Source organism: Notamacropus eugenii, chromosome 1, assembly GCF_028372415.1.
Source record: "Notamacropus eugenii isolate mMacEug1 chromosome 1, mMacEug1.pri_v2, whole genome shotgun sequence".
Classification (NCBI taxonomy): Eukaryota; Metazoa; Chordata; class Mammalia; order Diprotodontia; family Macropodidae; genus Notamacropus; species Notamacropus eugenii.
The window spans coordinates 751,615,680-751,633,433 of NC_092872.1; positions in this window are offsets into that span (position 1 = coordinate 751,615,680).

Genomic DNA, 17,754 nt, shown 5'->3' on the forward strand with positions numbered 1-17,754 from the left:
CTGCTGCCAAGGACTCTTGATTTTACCTTCATAGCATCTCTCAGATGCTCCCCTGTCTGTCCTCTGACAGTGCCCTCACCTCAGTGCAGGTCCTCATCACCTTAAACCTGGACTAGTGCAATAGCTGTTGGGGGTCTTTCTGCCTCAGGCCTCTGCCCACTCTAGTCCCTTCTCCATTCAGCCACTAAAGTGATTTTCCTAAATCACCAAGTGCTTCCTTCTACAGGATGTCTTTCCCAGATCTCCTGAATCTTAGTGTCTTCTCTCATTTATCCCCTCTTTAACTTGTGTGTGCATAGTTATCTACAACATTGTCATCTCTCTTATTAGACTGGGAGCTCCTTGGAAGCAGGGGTTCTTTTTTGCCTTTCTTTTTATCCCCAGTCTTATCATGGTGCCTGGCAAAGAATGGGGTGCTTAGCGTATATTTGTTGACTGACCCTGAAACCAAGTTCAGAAGGCATCAGATCCTAGACTCATATAACTTCATGGATAGAATGGGACTTAGAAGTCATTACATCCAAGTTTCACTGATGAGGAATTCTCTCTACAACTTCTCTAGTGAATAATCATTCAGGCTTTCCCTGAATAATCCTGTTACCTATGAGGTCAGCCCCATTCCCCATTTGAACATCTCTGAAACATTTCTTCCCACTGACATTACAAGGACCTCAAGATAAATGGCACCCATCCCTCCTTGCTCAGCCTTCTAGCCAAGTTGAACAATGCTTCATGTGTATTCTCTATCTGGCAGGCAGAGCTCCAAATACCGGAGGATAGATCCAACTCTTTTCTCCTCTAGGCTCATGCCCCGAGTTGATTCCATTGATTTTCCTCTGATCTGGGCACAGAGATTCCTCATCACTCTCCTCTGTAGCTTCTCTTGTGATGCAGTCCATCCAGAAAGGCAGAGCACAGAATGGAGTCTGTACCTGGGATTTCATTCCATTAGAATATACGCCCCTCAAGAGTACAGATTTTGTTAACTATATTTGATCTCTGGAACTTAGTGAACTGGCTGGCAGAAAGTAGGTGCCCAATAAATGCTTGATGAGGGATTAATAGGGAACTCTCAGTTGAAGAAACTCTCTCTATCCAAGGAGGGCATTAACTTAGAGTCTTAGAGGATTGTGTTGGGCATTCAGCAGTTCAGCAAACTTCCCATGGTTGCACAGTCAGTATATGTTGGAGGCAAGACTTGAATCCAGATCTTCCTGGTTTTTGAGCCAGCTCTCTGTCCACACACTACTTCTTAATTAGATCTACATTATTGGACTCACATTAAGTAGTGAAGGAGAATTCATGTCATTGTTCATAGTCAGTGAGGCTCTCAAGTCCTCCAGGGGTAGTTCAGCAAGCATTGGGGCAAAACACTAGGAAAGGAGACTTTGCAAAACTCACATTTAGAAGGGACTTCCTCCCCCCTCCCATGGGTATTATAGATGCAGAACAGAAACTGGAGGGATTTCACTGGGAGGAAGGATGAGCACTCTCAGCTGTATCTGAAATTCAACACGGTTTCAATAATTTGCAGTTTTCCAATATGCGAAAACAGAAGGTGGAGCAGGGACGGAAGTGTCTGGTCTGGACCTCCACCCTCTTCTTCATTCCAGTTACTGTATCTTCATCATCACAACTTGTCTGCCTTTCTACAAAGGATTAATCAAGAGTGAAGGGACAGATGATTTTCTAAAATCGTATTCCAGTGGAATTTATCTACCAATCATCAGACATTGCTCGTGTCTGCTGTGAGCCAGCCCCATGCCAGGCAGTGGGCAGAGAAAACAAAAGCTGAGTAGCCCTTACCCTGCATGGAAACTAACTTATCTGTTCATCATCATCAATTTCTTATTATTCTTCACAATGATAAAAGCTAGCATTGATGGATCACTTAAAGGTTTGCAGCTGGCTTTACAAATCTTACCTCATTTTATCCTCAGAACAAATCTGGGAGCCATTATTATCCCAGTTTTATAGAGCAGAAAACTGAAGCAGAAATCATTTGAGTAACTTACTGAGAGTCAAACAACTAATAAGTATCCGAATTAGGATTTGAACTCAGGTCTCACTGACTCCAAGTCCAGGATTCTATCCATTGTGTCATTTTTCTTCATCTTCATCTTCTCCTCGTCTTCCTCCTCCTCCTCCTCTTTTTTCTTTTTCCTCCTCCTTCTCTTCTCTTCTCTCTCTTTCCCTCCCCTTCCTTCCCCTCCCCTCCCCTTTCCTCTCCTGTCCTGTGCTGTCCTGTCCTGTCCTGTCCTGTCCTGTCCTGTCCTCTCTTCTTCTCTCCTCTCCTCTCTTCTCTTCCTCACCATTGGCACCATCTTCATTTTTTTCATCTTCACCACCATCATTTTCATCATTAATATCATATTTTAGAATCTGTATCATCACTACCACAATCATGTTCAGCATCAACAGTGCTGGTACTCTTATCCAGTAAATTGCAACCCATGTTTTCCCCTTCTATATGAATCTTCTCCAAGATTCTGGGCTACCATAACATTCATAGACTTATGAATCTGTCTTCCTCACCCTGAGAAGTTAACTCAACCAAGATTGTAAAGAGCAGAGCTGGGATTGGAATCCAAGTCCCCTCATTCCAAAGGAAATATTTTTGTTCTATTAAATCAGATTCAAAGATTCCTCTTATTCTTTTATTTTTTGGGTTAGCTACATTGCAAATAAATTGGTTATCTATCTTTTCTTACTGTGAGACCAGCTCACCTCAAATCCAGTTGTCCATATACTCAATGAAACCTGTGACTGCATTTCGGTCTCTAAAACCATCATACCTGGTATTCGTGATTTTTCATTCATTCATTGATTCACTCATTCATCTGTTCGTTCATTTATCCATCCATCTATTCATTCACTTCTCCCACGTCGTTCATCGTTGGCAGTATACTGCAGCTGTTTGGCTGTCAACACGAATCTGAAGCCCTTCTCTCAGAAGGTAGGAAAAATGCCCTTTAAGTAATTTGTCATTTTCATTCTCATGGACACTAAGATACAAATACCATCTTAAAAAGTCAATCATTGACTCCACAAACATAAAATTTGAACAGCTCTCACCTGCTTTCTGGCACAGCAGAAATTGGCCTCAACTTGAAGAGTGGGGACCTGAGTGTGAATCCTAGCTCTGCCCCTTATAGCCAGCCTGTGTAACTTCAATCACTCTACCTCAGTTTCACCATCTGTAAAATGAAAAGGCTAGACTGAATGATCTCTAGATCTCTTCTAGTTCTGAACTTATGACCTAACCACTTTTGAGGTGTGCTTTATATATACACTACTAAGAGAAGTGAATTTGATTAATATTATGAGGAGTTGAATTTTCCTCACTTAAGAAAACTGTTTTCAGGCCTTTAGCAGTTTAATATTTACCATGCAAGTATGTGCTTCTAATTGCAATTAAATGAGCCTCATTCATTCATTGAATTAGACCCCAGCATGTCTTCTATCTGGAAGTACTTTGTTAGGCTACTTCCTATAAATATATATAACTGAAACTGGTTGACTATATTTCCCTTCAAAACTTCTATAATCCAGAAACCATCAACACAAATCAGTTTAGAAAAGGAAACATCCAAGTCTGGTACTCCTGCTGCAACAGGGTCCTGTGCGATGTGATAGAGGTGGCTCTAAGAGAAGAGACTTGAATGAAGATGTCAGGGCACACTTGTCTCCACTTGGGAAGAAACTGAGTCTTCATTGTGGAGTCTTCTGTAACTGCTTTGATTAAGACCTCAGGCAGCATATAGTCCAGCCCAGAGCATGAAACCTTTCCAAGGGATGCATGCTAGCCCAAAACAGATATCTAAGCAAAACTGCTTAAGGATTCAGATTTCCCAAGAACCATGGCCGTGCACTAAGAAAAGACCTCAGTTGGTAGTTTGGTTCTTTTTTCTCCCAATAAACATAATTTCACATTCACTCTAAAATGAAAAGCCCTAAGCACATATGTTGAAACCAAAGGCTTCTACTGATTTTATAAAGTGTGTGGAAGTATCCTCAGAAGGGAAAGAGTCTTATGCCTTCAATGGGGCTGTTGGCAGCAGCAAGTGCCCCTATTTTGTTGTAAGTTTGATGAGTTTTATTCTACTCTGAACATGTCTTTGAAATCCAATTTTACCCATCCCTAGTTCTTTTTGCTACCGACACCCCCTTCCTACCCCCACCCGCACAGTCCATAAACACTAATATCGAAGGCCGTTTTTCTTGGGGGATCATTTCCTCCTCAACGCTGAAACACCTAACACTCTTCTTCCCCCATGGGCCTCTTAACTGGGCCTTGAGCTACAAGGAGGTGCCAGGAAAAAAAGGCAAAAAATAAAAAACTTCTCTGAACATTTTTGCAAGACAAACAGTTGAAAGGTCAGTGCACCCTTGATGGGGCCATGTTTATATGTGCCTTGTAAACTCCTGAGGAGAATTTTCCAGGAGACAGGAGCGTCTCAGGCGTGTCTTACAGAGGTTCCTGTAACGTTTGTGTTTGTTTATTTTTTCCTCTGGCCCCAGAAAGGAAAGAGAATTCACTGAAAAAAAGTCCAAAGACAGTCCAAATATGCATAAAAAATTAAATTAAAAGGGTTTAAAATAATCCCTTTAAGGGAAATTCTCAAGGAAATTGGCCAACTGGAGTGCTGAATTTCAGCCCCTAGTCATCCCTGTCCTATTACCTCTCAGGACCCAGAAGTTTGATCTTTAATTGAGGGATGAGAGGAATATAGGACTGGAACCTGGAAATGATTCTGGAATTCCTCATACTGAACCACTCATTTTATACATTCATTAATTCATAAGCATTTATCAATCCCTACTATATTCCAAGCACCGGTTGGTGCTAGAGAAAATAAGACAAATGTGAAGCCATCTCCAGCCTCTAGGAGCTGCTGAGATGAGGGTGGGCACCATGTATGCAAATAAGTATATAATACATGTGGAGTGAAAACAGGAGAATTGCGAGAGGGAGGAAGGGGCACCAGCAGCTGAACCTTGAAGGAAGTTCGACTTTCTAAAAGGAGGCAGTGAGTGAGAAGGAAGGGCGTTCCTGGAAAGGGGAGCAGCTTGGGCAATGGCATGAGATGGGGGATGAAATGTGGTGGGGGGAAAATGAGGTACTGAGAGGAGAAATAACCAAAGCTATGGGGAGAACATGTAGAGAAGCTGGGATTCCCACACCAAAGTTATGACTTTGAATCCAGTGCTCCCCACTATGAAGCTAGGAGCTTAGAAGGGTTGTGTCCTTTTCCCCTGTAGAAATGTCTGACATTTGAAGTTTAGATGAGGCTGCTTCTTCCACTCCCCTTCCCTATTGGTCCAAGGCTGAGTGACTCAGGATCAGAGCCTTGGAGTTGGGAGGGACCTTAGGGATCCTCTGGTCTAACCTCTTCTTTTATATGATGAGGAGAATGAGACAGAGAGAAGAAGCAATTTGCTTTCAACACCCTATGGGTAGTTGGGGTAAGATTTGAAACTAGATTCAATGACTCCAAATCCAGTGCTCTTTGCTGTGTCATCTGGATGCTCCATCAGGAGGTGGATCAATTGGCTTCTGAATCTTCTGCTCCTTTTAGAGTCATATAAACTAGGATAACTTGTCTCCAAACAGTGATGTCTTCAGTGGGGCTCTTAGGGGGTTTGTGCATCTTCCTCTTTTTTGGGGTCATTGCTTCTTCCTCCTGTCATGAGACAAGTAGGACAGAAGGGGCAGAATGTGGAGTGACTTTGGAATCCAAAGATCTGCTTTTGAATCTTACTTGGGCAACTCATTTCCTCACTTTGGGCCTCAGTTTCCTCATTTGTGCAATGGGAGAGCTGGACCATATGACCACTAAGTTTCCTCCCAGCTCTAAATCCTCTGATCTAAAAGTAAACCCCCATTACTTGTCCTTGCTCACTGATTGTCCTCCCCATCATCCCCAATCTAACTGAATTTGAAAGGACTCCAGAATGCAAGGGCTGGACTGGAACACATGCAAAGTTTACTTCAACTCCCAAACCCATGACCTAAGACATTTAAGCTATTGAAGGACTGAAAATAGTGTCAAGTGGGAAGCTTCTTAAGGGGTTCTGTGTGTTAATCCCTGAAATCTTTCTTTGTATTTTATTCATCTGTGGCTGTATTCCATGATCAAGGGAAATGCAGTGAGAACATTTGGCCCATGCAGTTGTTTGGACTTTTCCACTCTCTTTCACTCTTCTCATCTCTCGCAAACATCAGGACCCACACGAAATGGGCAGACACCAACCCAAACCTAAAGCACCAGTCTGAGAGACCTGAAAGGAAAGAGGAAACATGGATCATTAGAGGTGGAAAGGGTCATGGACATCTTAGTATGTGACCGGTGAGAGGGAACTGCTGTAGAGCATCACCTCTGGGAGGGACCTTAATACCTAGAACAGAGAAGGACAAAGGTGGAAAAGACTGAGAAGATCAAACAGAAAATGCCAGAGGCTGGAGTAGCTTTCGTCAATAGTCAGACACCTATAGGATAGAGAGCTGGTCTTATAGGAAGAGGTGGGTTCACATCCTGCCTCTGACTGCAGACAAGTCACTTAAGTTCTCTGAGGTGTGTGTCTCCTCATCTGTAAAATGAGGAGACTGACTTGACAAGCATTGAGGTCCTGTTTAACTCTAAATCTAGATATGTGTGATTTGAAAGGGAATCTTAGAACCAAGGACATCAAATAATAAATGAGGGTCTCAGAATACGGAACATGAAATGTCATAGCTAGAAATTGCCTTACAACTTCGAATACAGCATGTCAGATGCCTTCATATACAGATGTGGCAAGCATCTCAAAACGTGTACCATGGAGTGATAAAGCTCAAAATGGTTTTAGAACCCAGTACTTAGATATTAGAGGTGGAGGGGGCAATATGACATAGAATGTCAGAGAAGGGAGGGGCCCTAGACTGTAGAATACTAGATCCTGGAGGGACTTTAGAACATGGGATGGCAGAACTTTGATGCTCCCCAGAGAGCATCTACAGAGAGGAAGGGAGTCCTTCAATTCCACTAACCAAGAGAGTGAACAAGCCAATCTCAGATCTAGGTATTCTGGCCCAGTGCTCTACCTCCCCTTCTCCAGTCCCTCAATGATCCCCGTAAACACTAAGGGCGTCTCTTGACGCCATCCTTGAAGGTGAGTGAGAACATCGTTTCTCTGCTTCAGACCTCACTTCTGAAAAGCAATCTGTCCTGGTACCTGCAAATGCAGCCAAGTTTTCTCTAGGCTGTTTTGATTAGTTGCTCATAATCTTGACAAGCTCAGATCTGTAATTAACTGCTCCAACGAACAAACTTTGTTGCAGCAGGAGGAAAATTTTGGGTGTTCAAGCACAACAAGCCCCTTGAGCATTTTGTCCCCTTGAATTTCATATTGTCCACAATGCAAAATACCAACCTTGGTAAGTAGGACCAGAAATCTCATCGAGTTTTCTCCATCCCTACCCTCCACTTCATTGTAAAAAGACTGAGCCATGGCTGGTGATAAGCAGCCACAGATGTCCTGGTGGTATTATTCAGATGCCTAAAAATCGGAGGAAAATGTAATTCTCAAAATGAAAACTATCAAAGAAAATAATGAGGAAGATAGTCAGAAATTTTCGTACAAGTCATTGAGAAAATAAGCATGGACAGCCTTCTGCAGTCCCCACCACAACTACACATGGACAGTTCTTCTCCTTTATGTTTTGTAATTTCACATTTTTCAGATGCCGTTGTATGAGGCAATCCTAGAAGTGGCCATTCAAAGCAAGGGAGGCAAAGAACTTGGATTCAAAGCCTTTGTGACCTGAGCCAAGATACTTCATCTTCTTAAACCTTATTTTTTTTTCAGTAAAATGATGGGATTGGGCAAAAGTAATTCTAAGGTCCTCCCTCTTCTCCTCCTCCTTCTCCCCCTCCTCTTCCTAAATTAGCTCTTTCCATAGCACACCTTAGATTCATTTATTCATTCATTTCTTTCATTCATTCCATATGATTTCAGATTGAAATGATCATTTCAGTTGAATCACTCTTGAGGAAGCCTAGTGTAAAGTAGCAGGAATACAAACTGGTCTTAGGAGACGAAGCTTTGAGCACCACATTGGTCATTTACTAATTGTGCGGCACATAGTAGGTGTTATGTAAATGTTACCTGTTATTATTATTATTGATGACTCCCTCAATCAACCTAACTTCCCAGAGCCTTGATCTACTCAGTTCCTATGACCTGTACCTCCATTACACATCTTGGCCCCCCAAAGGTGGCCATACCTTTGACCTTGCCATCACTTCCATGGATTCCATTCTCAGGTTCATGATTCCAAAATTCCCTTTTTGCATTCATGTTTCACTCCAACTTGTGATCAGTAAGCCTGTTTTCATCCTCCTATGACCTCCAGGGCTTCCACCCCTCCGTTCTTTGCCAAGCTAATGTCTCTACACTCACTACCCTGTCTTCCTTTCACCAACTCCACCCCTTGCCCAACCAGTCCAATCAATCAGTAAACCATCAGTAAACATTTATTAAGCACCTACTGTGTGCCAGGTGCTCTGGTGATAGAAAAGAGGCAAAATATCCCCTGCCTTTAAGAAGCTTACACTGGATTATTACACTCTGCTTTACAGTTGAATTACCTTGCTTCCTCCAGACTCCCAGTGTCCATTAACTGTTTTCCCTTAAAAAGGTCTGGACTCCTGGAAGCTTTATACCCAGGCCAGGACTCCTAGGCTTCTAGCTATTGGCAAACTACTAAGAAAGGTGGGTGTTCTTCATCTCCACTCTAGCTCTGATGGATGACATTTTCTTCATGATGCCATTCTGATTGATGCCCCCAGTCCAAATGGTCCCCACCCTGAAATCCATCCTTTCACACTCTACACAAAAATGGCTTTGTGTAGAGCTGGCATTTATTTATCTCTGTACATGTTGGGCACTCCTAATAGAGTGTTTCCCCCTTTCTGTCAGAAAAAACTCTAACAGAAACTTGAAGACAGCAGGTACTTTAAAACCTACTCTAGCTTTCTTCTCCATAAAATGTGAATTTCTTGAGAATTGGAAACAAGTTTGCTTTCCTTTGCATACCCAGTACTCAGTACAGGGTCTAGCTCATAGTAAATAGTTAGGTAATGCTACTTGACTGAATGATTATGCTACTTGTACAATCCCAGAAATTCACTTAAGCTCAAATATTTGAAGACAGATCCCATATGCTCCCTGGATCTTCTCCAGGATCAACATTCCTAGTTCCCTCAATACATCTTCATATAACATGGATTCAAGGACCTGTACCATCCTGGTGGCCCACTAAGACCATCATATCATATGTTGAGACCTGGAGGGACCTCAGAGGCCACTGAGTCTAACCTCTTCATTTTATAGATGAGGAAACTGAGGCAAGCAGAAGTTAAATGACCTGCTCAGGGTCACATAATGTGTAAGGTTTAAGACAGGATTTGAACTGGGGTCTTCCTGACTCCAGGTCCAGGGCTCTAACTACTGGACCATGCTGACTTTCTCCCTTTCCTAGATATTTTTACCTTGTTAATGCCCTTTAAAAACGTAGCATTGAAAACCAAACACATTCTGGACATTAAATATTCAAGTTCACCAGGGTAAAAGGAAAGGACAGACAAACATGATCCTGGAGGCTAAGGCTCTCTAAAGGCAGTTAAGATCCCACTAGGTCATGAGGTGGATTCATCGCATGAGGTTGAGTTTATCTCACACTCAGAACCTCCTTCTGCAACCTCTAACCCCCCACAACCAAGCTTTGTGTAGCTGGATGATTTATCTCTGTATGTCCTTGACTGTGACAGGACTGAGCATGGGCCAGACCAGATGCCATACTCCTCCCTATGCCAGGGAAGAAGCCATGATGTACCAGTGTTGGTGCAGAGCCCTACCTCCAAAAGGAATCCACAGGCCTCCTCATCACCATCAGCAAGCAACTACTCAGAACCTACTAGGTACTAGTTCAGAAGATACATGTGGGGTAGGTGAGAGGTAATCTCATCAGGGCGAGGTCTTGTCACCACAGCTGGGGGGCAGTGGAGGAAGGGCTAGACTGGGACTCAGGAAGACCTGTGCTGGAATCTGACCTCGGATCCTTGCTAGCCACAGGACCCAGGACAAGTCACTTGGCTCCTCTTGGCCTCATTTTTTGTGCCATTAAATGTGAGGCTTGGATTTGTAGGCTTTTCACATCCCCTTCAGGTTTAAATCTGTTCTCTGATGACCCAGAACAAGTCATCTGGCCCCTCCCTGTCTCATTTCTTATAAGGATAATAATGACCCCCTACATGAAAGGTTGTTGGGAAGATCAAATGAGACAATCTATGGAAATGTTGTGCAGTCCTTAGCTCAAGAAATTCTGATTCTTAATTCTTCCAGCTCTTTTGAACAACAAAGTCGCTGTCACGCACAGCAATGGTTCCAAACGTCCTCAGCAGGCTCAGGCCTTCTGCCTTAGGGTGAAGGATTGTCTAACATTGGGGAAACCCATTAGAGGCCAGAGAGTCTGGGGAGAATTCACACTCACAAATTCCCATATTATGGTGCTTGAAGATTTATAAGACAAGCTCCTTACTCCAAGCGAATGGGTAAATTGCAGACAATATATGGAGTTTATACAAGCAACGAGGATGGAATGAGGTTGGGTTTTGCTTCTTTCTGTTTTGGGGGCCTTGAAAAATGAAATGAAAAATCCTATCCTGGATGACTGACATCCAGTGCCCTACCAGGATGCTCCTCTGGGCTATTTCACCCCCCAATGCCTGCAATCAAGCCCATGAGAGTCAGCTGAGACAGAATGGAACTGTAGAGTACACACTGGGTTTGTAATCAGAGGAACTGATCCTATTTCCTGGCTTCATCACATGCCAGTAACCACCTCCCCTCCACCCCTTCTTATCTCTTTGACACCAAGACTTGTCCCAGTGACTCTAAGCCTTTTAATCATCAAATAGCCCAATCTCCAAAGACTCACAGTTCCAGGAAAAGCAAAGACAATAGGGAAGTGGGAGGTGTAAAGAGGAGGTGGGAGAGGGAGGCTAGCTCCAGCATGACCTCAATAATGGGCTTGTGAACAAGAAATGACCCTAGGGATGTCATAAGAGACCCAAGCAAAGATGAAAGAAATGAGTTGGACATAGAGATAATTCACACAACAACCCCGGGAGGCAGGCAACATTATGACCTACTTTTACATATGAGGAAACTGAGACATCAAGAGGTTTAAGTGACTTTCCCAGGTCCACATAGTTAATAAGGTCTTTTTGACATCGGGTTGAGCACTTTATTCAATGGGCCACGCTGTATCTAACCCTAATGATAAAGGACAGACAGCCCAAGGGCTATAGTGGATCTCCACAGTGTCTAGAAAAGCAGTGCCAAGCCCTCCAATGCACTAGAGACATCCATTTAAAACTAACTAGCAAAACATTTTATTGGCATTTTCTGTTTCTTATATCCCCATAGGTCCCCATGTATCTCTCCCCCTCCCCTTCCCAGAGAGTCATTACATAGGCCAAATAGGACTTTTTAGAGACAATAAAGTCAGCACAACAGGTGCATATATTGGGAAAAGCCTGAGGCATGTGCAGTGTGTAGCGCCTGTGGATCTCCCACTTCTACCAAGGGCTAGTGTTGTCTCATCTCCCCTCATCTGAGCACTGTCTGATTTTGATACTTCTGTTAAAATCGCTGTTAGTTTTTTGCTGTGAGCTTTATTTTTACATTATTGTAGTTACTGTGGTTGAAGACATGCTTTATAGAAAATGTGTGGAGAGTTGGGAAAGCATCGCATAGGAAAACAGAGATGGGGAGGGTTGGCTTTCCCTAGGGCAGAGGGATGGGTACAGAATAAAGTGTCATACCTGGAATCAGAAAGAACTGAACTCAGATCTGGCCTTAGACACTTACTAGCTGTGTGATCATGGATGAATCAGTTTGCCTCAGTTTCCTTATCTGTAAAGTTGGGATAATAATATCAGCAATCTTTCAGGGATGTTATGATGATCGAATGAGATCACAGTTGTGAAGTGCTTAGCACAATGCTGATACAGAATAAGCATGCTATAAATGTTGGGTGTTTTACTATACAGGGAGTGAAGTTAACACTCAGCTCAAGGGTACATCAAAGGACAGGTTTACATGTATTTCACCCTATTCTTAATATTCTGAGGACTTTATGGGTCTCTTTTCTCCTCTTTCTTTGATGCCCAGGATGCAGCCCTGAACATCTGAATTTTGCATAAAAAGAAATGAGGTATGAGGGCTGTCTATACTTAGAGTGAGTTCACATCATCTTCATTGCTCTTATAAACTTTAGTGTGGCCACAAACAAGCCTGAAGGGGGTTTAGTGTCCTGGGATTCAGTGATTCCATGGGACGGTTAGAAGAGAAGACTGCGCCAATGGTCAAAAAGCCTTTATGAAGCACACATTTTGTGCAATGCTCTGTCTGAGGTTCAGGGAGATATGGGAGCTGGCTTCCCGCATTGGAATGGTCATGAAGAGAAGATTAGACTTGGTCTCTTTGGCCCTCAATGGCAGAGCCAGAGAGTAATGGGTAGAAATCAGAGACGCAGGTTTTGAATGGATGTCAAGACCAACAGAAATGGGTTGTCCCAAAGCAGAGGTATATGTATAGCTGAGGAATACTTCTTTCAAGGCCCTTTCTTTTCTCTCTCCCTCATCATATTGCTCTTACTGGCAGCCTTCCCCAATGTCTTCTAATCCCAGTGCCATATTCTCTCTTAAGTATTTTCTGTTTATCCTGTCTATACCTTATTTTGTATATGTTAATTTGTAAGTTTTCCCTCCTATTAGATTGTAAGTTCCTTGAAGGAAGGACTGTATTTTGCCTCTTTTGGTAAGCACAGTGCCTAGCACATAGTAGGGGCTTAATAAATTTAAAAGGAAGCATTTGAAGCCAAATCATCCTGACTCCAAGTCCAAAGCTCTAACCACCACAACTACTGCCTCATCATAAGCCACATCACTGACGTCAAAGGATGACTGAACCAGAGGTAGAATGGACCTCAGAGGCAGATACAACTTTTCTGTTTCACTGATGAGGGACCTCGATGGTGTGAGGTCAAATGACCAACCCCCAACTCCCACAGTTACCAAACATCAGAAATGGGAAATGGACCCAGGGCCTCTGATTTCAGAGCTTGATCACACATGTAAAATGTTTTGTCAACATTATAAGACTATATAGATGTTAGCCATCACCGTCATCGTCATCATCATCTTCTTATCATGGATGGATGGATGGATGGATTGATGAATGAAGAAATATTGAAGGGGATAATTGGTGATAAAGGACAAAGAAAGTCAAGGCAGGAAGGGAAAGTCTCACTGGATAATCTCATTTTTCAGAGGATGAATTCAAAGAATCATTAAAAGAAAATTATTTGATGAAGGTCACCAAATTAGTGATTACTGGAAATGAAACTTGAACCCAAGTCCTCTGGGTCTAAGTATTAAACTTGTCCCACTACAGAGAGATGCTTCTTTACAGAAATTTTTCTATTGTGTTTTGGTGTCTGGGTGGGAATAGACTCTATAAAGTCTGGTCATTAATTGTTTTTTGCTCCATTAGGAAAAACCAGGGATGTCTTTGGGGGAACCAGTACACTATACATTTATTGCATTGTTTCCTCTCACAACATTTCATTTTTTCCTCTCACAACAACTCAAGAGGCACCTCCAAATAACGTCCCATATTCTCTGCTCTAGGAAGAGCCCTGAGTGTGGCTGTGGTAAATAAATCCAACTGGAGACTCAACATAACTTTTCTCACTCAAAGAGTGAAATAAACAGGAACAGGAATCAAGGACCACTTCTATATGACATTTTCACAGCACCTCTCCCACACCCTCACTCTAGTACCCACAGGCACACTATCAGTGACCTAAGACTGTACCTTCTGTTTCAAAGAATCAGAAGGAATTGTTGGGTCACTTGGTCCAATCCCATATCAGGAAAGAAGTCCTTCTGCAGCACACTTGACCAGTGGCCATCTAGCCTTTACTTGAAGACTGCCAAGGAAGAAGACCTCACTTCCTCTCAGAACAATTCATTTCACTATAGGAAGTGTTGGCAAGTTTTTCCTGACATTAACTGGAAATCCATATCTTTGCAACTTTCCCCTCTTATTTGCAAAATGTAATATACCACATTATTACCAGGTGATATTATTGTCATCCATGTTACTGTGGAATAGTTCTAATTGTTAGGAAGTCTTTATTTGCTTTTTAACTGAGGGGGTGCTGGTTGTTACATTTGATTATTTTTTAGATCCTAACTCTAACATCTGCTAACAACTATTTTTGTCACCTTTCTTTTGTCTGATCATTTGAAGAGCATGCAATTTATGCCTTTGTCCAAATCATTGATAAAACATGCTAAATAGTCCATGGATAAGCACAGATTACTGGGGCACTACACTGGAGACCTGTTGCCAAGCTGACATTGACCCATTAATGGCTGTCCTTTAAATTTTGTCATTTAACCAATTCTAAATTCATCTAATGATACAATTGTATAGCCCATCTCCTCTTATTTTCTCCCAAAATTAATATGACCTATTTTGTCAAATGTTTTCTAAAATGTAAATTCTAAACAATCAACAGAATTCTAGCTATCTTCCATCTTAGTTTGACATGAATGAATGAATTAAAAAGCAATATTCAAACATGTGCTATGTAGACACAAATCAAAAAAGAATGACAGTCCACACTATTAATGTGTTTACATTTTAATAGGAAGAGGCAGCACATAAAGGGAAGTGGTAGCCAGGGAGGAGCACTTTAGTCCTAAAAATTATGGGGATGATGAGTAGGACCGTAGGGAAGTAGGTTGACACACCCTTTCCAAGAACAATAATGGGGTTTATTTCATCTTGAAGGATTCAAGAAAACCTTAGAGTAGGAAATGAAGTAAAGCATGAGTGAGGCCCTTCCAGGAAGGTCAGTCACCCTCGATAGTAGCCTTTCCCTTCCCCGAGGGAGATGAAAGGGTTCAAACCTCCAATATGGTCTCTACTGATGTTGGCAAAGCAGTGGTGACATGGTTAAGAACTTGGCCGGAGAACAAGCTGTGGCCTATTTGGATAAAACCTTGGTGACTTCTTGTGACAACTTCTTTCCCTTCTAGTTATTCACTAAAAACATTCTTAATAACTCATCCTAGAACATTCCTAGGAACCAAAATCAAGCTCCCTGAGCTTTAAGGTATAGACTCTTTTCGCTTCCTTTATTTTTTTTTAGTGAAGTTACCCTTTGCCCTTCTCCCACTCTGTGGCATCTCTCTTATGCTCCTCCACCATTCAGATATCACTGACAGTGGCTCAGCTGACACCTGCACCAGTTCAGCCAGTGTCCAAGGATGTGCTTCATCTGAACCACTGGTCTCAAACTCTTGCTGGGGCCGAAGGTTCCCTCTCTCGGTCTCTTCACTTATTTTGGGTACTGACTCTCTGCGATTCATTTTTGTTCTTTGCTGTCCTTTACAAAGGCTGGTCTCCTTGACAGAGAAAATGAGTGGAAAGCCAGAGTTGAGCAGCTCTGACTTCTTGCTCTTCTCATTTATTTCTGCCCCATCCACCCCAAGCATCATTCCAGTCCTGACTTTGACCTCCCCCCAAATAGCAACAAACATTTGTTTATTTCTTTTCCCTCTCTTCCTTTGCTTGACTCAACACACCCTACCATATGCAGAGCAAAAATAGCCTTAATGTATACATGCATTATCTTGTTTTGTCCTCACAATATTCCTGACAGGTGGAGAGCACATTGATATAGCTTCTTCGTGTTGCACATAGATATATTGAGTCTCAGAGAAGAGGAATGACACTTACTCAAAGGGGAAAAGGGAGGGAAAAGAAGAGATAGAAAATAGAGCTCAGTGGGAAAGGCAGGTAAAGGCATGCGATTTATGCCTTTGTCCAAATCATTGATAAAAGATGCTAAATAACCCATGGATGAGCACAGATTACTGGGGCACTACACTGGAGACCTGCTGCCAAGCTGACATTGAACCATTAATGACTATTCTTTGAATTCTGTCATTTAACCAATTCTAAATCCATCCAATGATACAATTGTATAGCCTATCTCTACTTATTTTCTCCCAAGACTATTATGACCTATTTGGTCAAATGTTTTCTAAAATGTAGATTCAAAACAATCGGTAGAATTCTAGCTATCTTCCATTTTACCAATCAATCTGTGTGACTCCAGAAAGATTTCTTGATCTCTGGATACACTTCCTTCCTGGAAAAATTGTGAAGACTCCTTTGATTCTAAACTTGGTGAGTCTGCGTTATAATCTGGCTTACGTTTATTATAAAGCCAACAAAAAAGAATGTTGTCAGCTTCCTAGGACAATTTAATGAATTTTTCCTAGGTGTCCCACATCCCCATGGTGACATGCTTCTGGGTAGCTCTAATGGAGGGAAATTCAAAGGCACATCCTTGGTTGATGAGTCCTCACAGTATCTGCCTTTTGCTGAGGTCCCACCATCTGGACATCTCTCTTGCAGGGGAGAGGTGCTGGATTTGGAACCCAAAGCTCTCCAGGTTAAGATTTTCTTCTCTACTACTTTCTACTCGAATGACCTTCAACAAATCAGTTAATCACTTTGCCCTTCAGTTTTCTCATCAGTAAAATTAAAGGGTTGAATTAAAGGACCTTAAAAGCTCTTTCAGATTTGATCCAATGGACTTGACTCTCTCTCATCCACAAATGTAGTTTACTGTTTCAAAGACACTAAGTCTCCCTATCTTAAGATTATATTTTTTTTTTCAGAAGAAACTTTGTTCAAATGATGTCCTGATTTTCAGTAATGTAGAAGAGGGAGAATTCTTCAAGCCCTAGGTAAGTGAATTGGGCTTCTATTCTTGGCAAAATTTTAACTTAGAGGGATGGTTTCTGAGAATTTAAAAAGGGAAGTGGTGTTGTTCACTTAAAAACCCACAACCATATGGATACATCAAAGACAGTTTCTTATGTTATATAAACTTAATGTCCTTTTTCAAAATTTGATGTCATAAAGCATATAAGACAAATGACATAGAAATAGGGTCATAAATTAAGAATTGGAAAGAATCTTAAAGATCCCCTTGTTCAGTTCTCTCATTTTACAAGTGAGAAAACTGAGACCAAATGAGGCCACCGAGGGCTGAGACTTGAATTCATGTCCTCTAAATTGTTAGGTAGCTCTCTTTATACAACCACACATTATCTCCACAGAACTGTGCTCCTAACCATGATTATTCTCATTTTATCAATACTGAGACTTCAAGATGTTAAGTGACTTACCAAGGTCACATAGCCAGTGTGTGTCACAAGCCAGAGGCTTGTCTTAACTCCAAAGTCATCTATATCATGGGGATCTTGACTGTGTACATGTTGTCTTTTTATTGAAGCATATAATTAAGTAGATAATAAATATATAATCAAATTTATAAGCATATAATTAAATATAGTATAAATACATAATTAAGCCTATAAGGATAAAATAAATTCCATACGTAACTTTCAAAGCTGCCCAAATGTTGATTTCAATAAAGCACTGGACAGAGTCTCCACTGACAAGATGTATGGTTAGCTACTGGCATTTTTAGGTATATTCCAAACTATTTGAATGAGGGAGACTGGTGCTTGGCAAAAGGAGGGCACTCCATAAGGAGAAACACAATAAACATTTATTAAATGCCTACTATGTGTGAGACACTATGCTAAAGGCTTC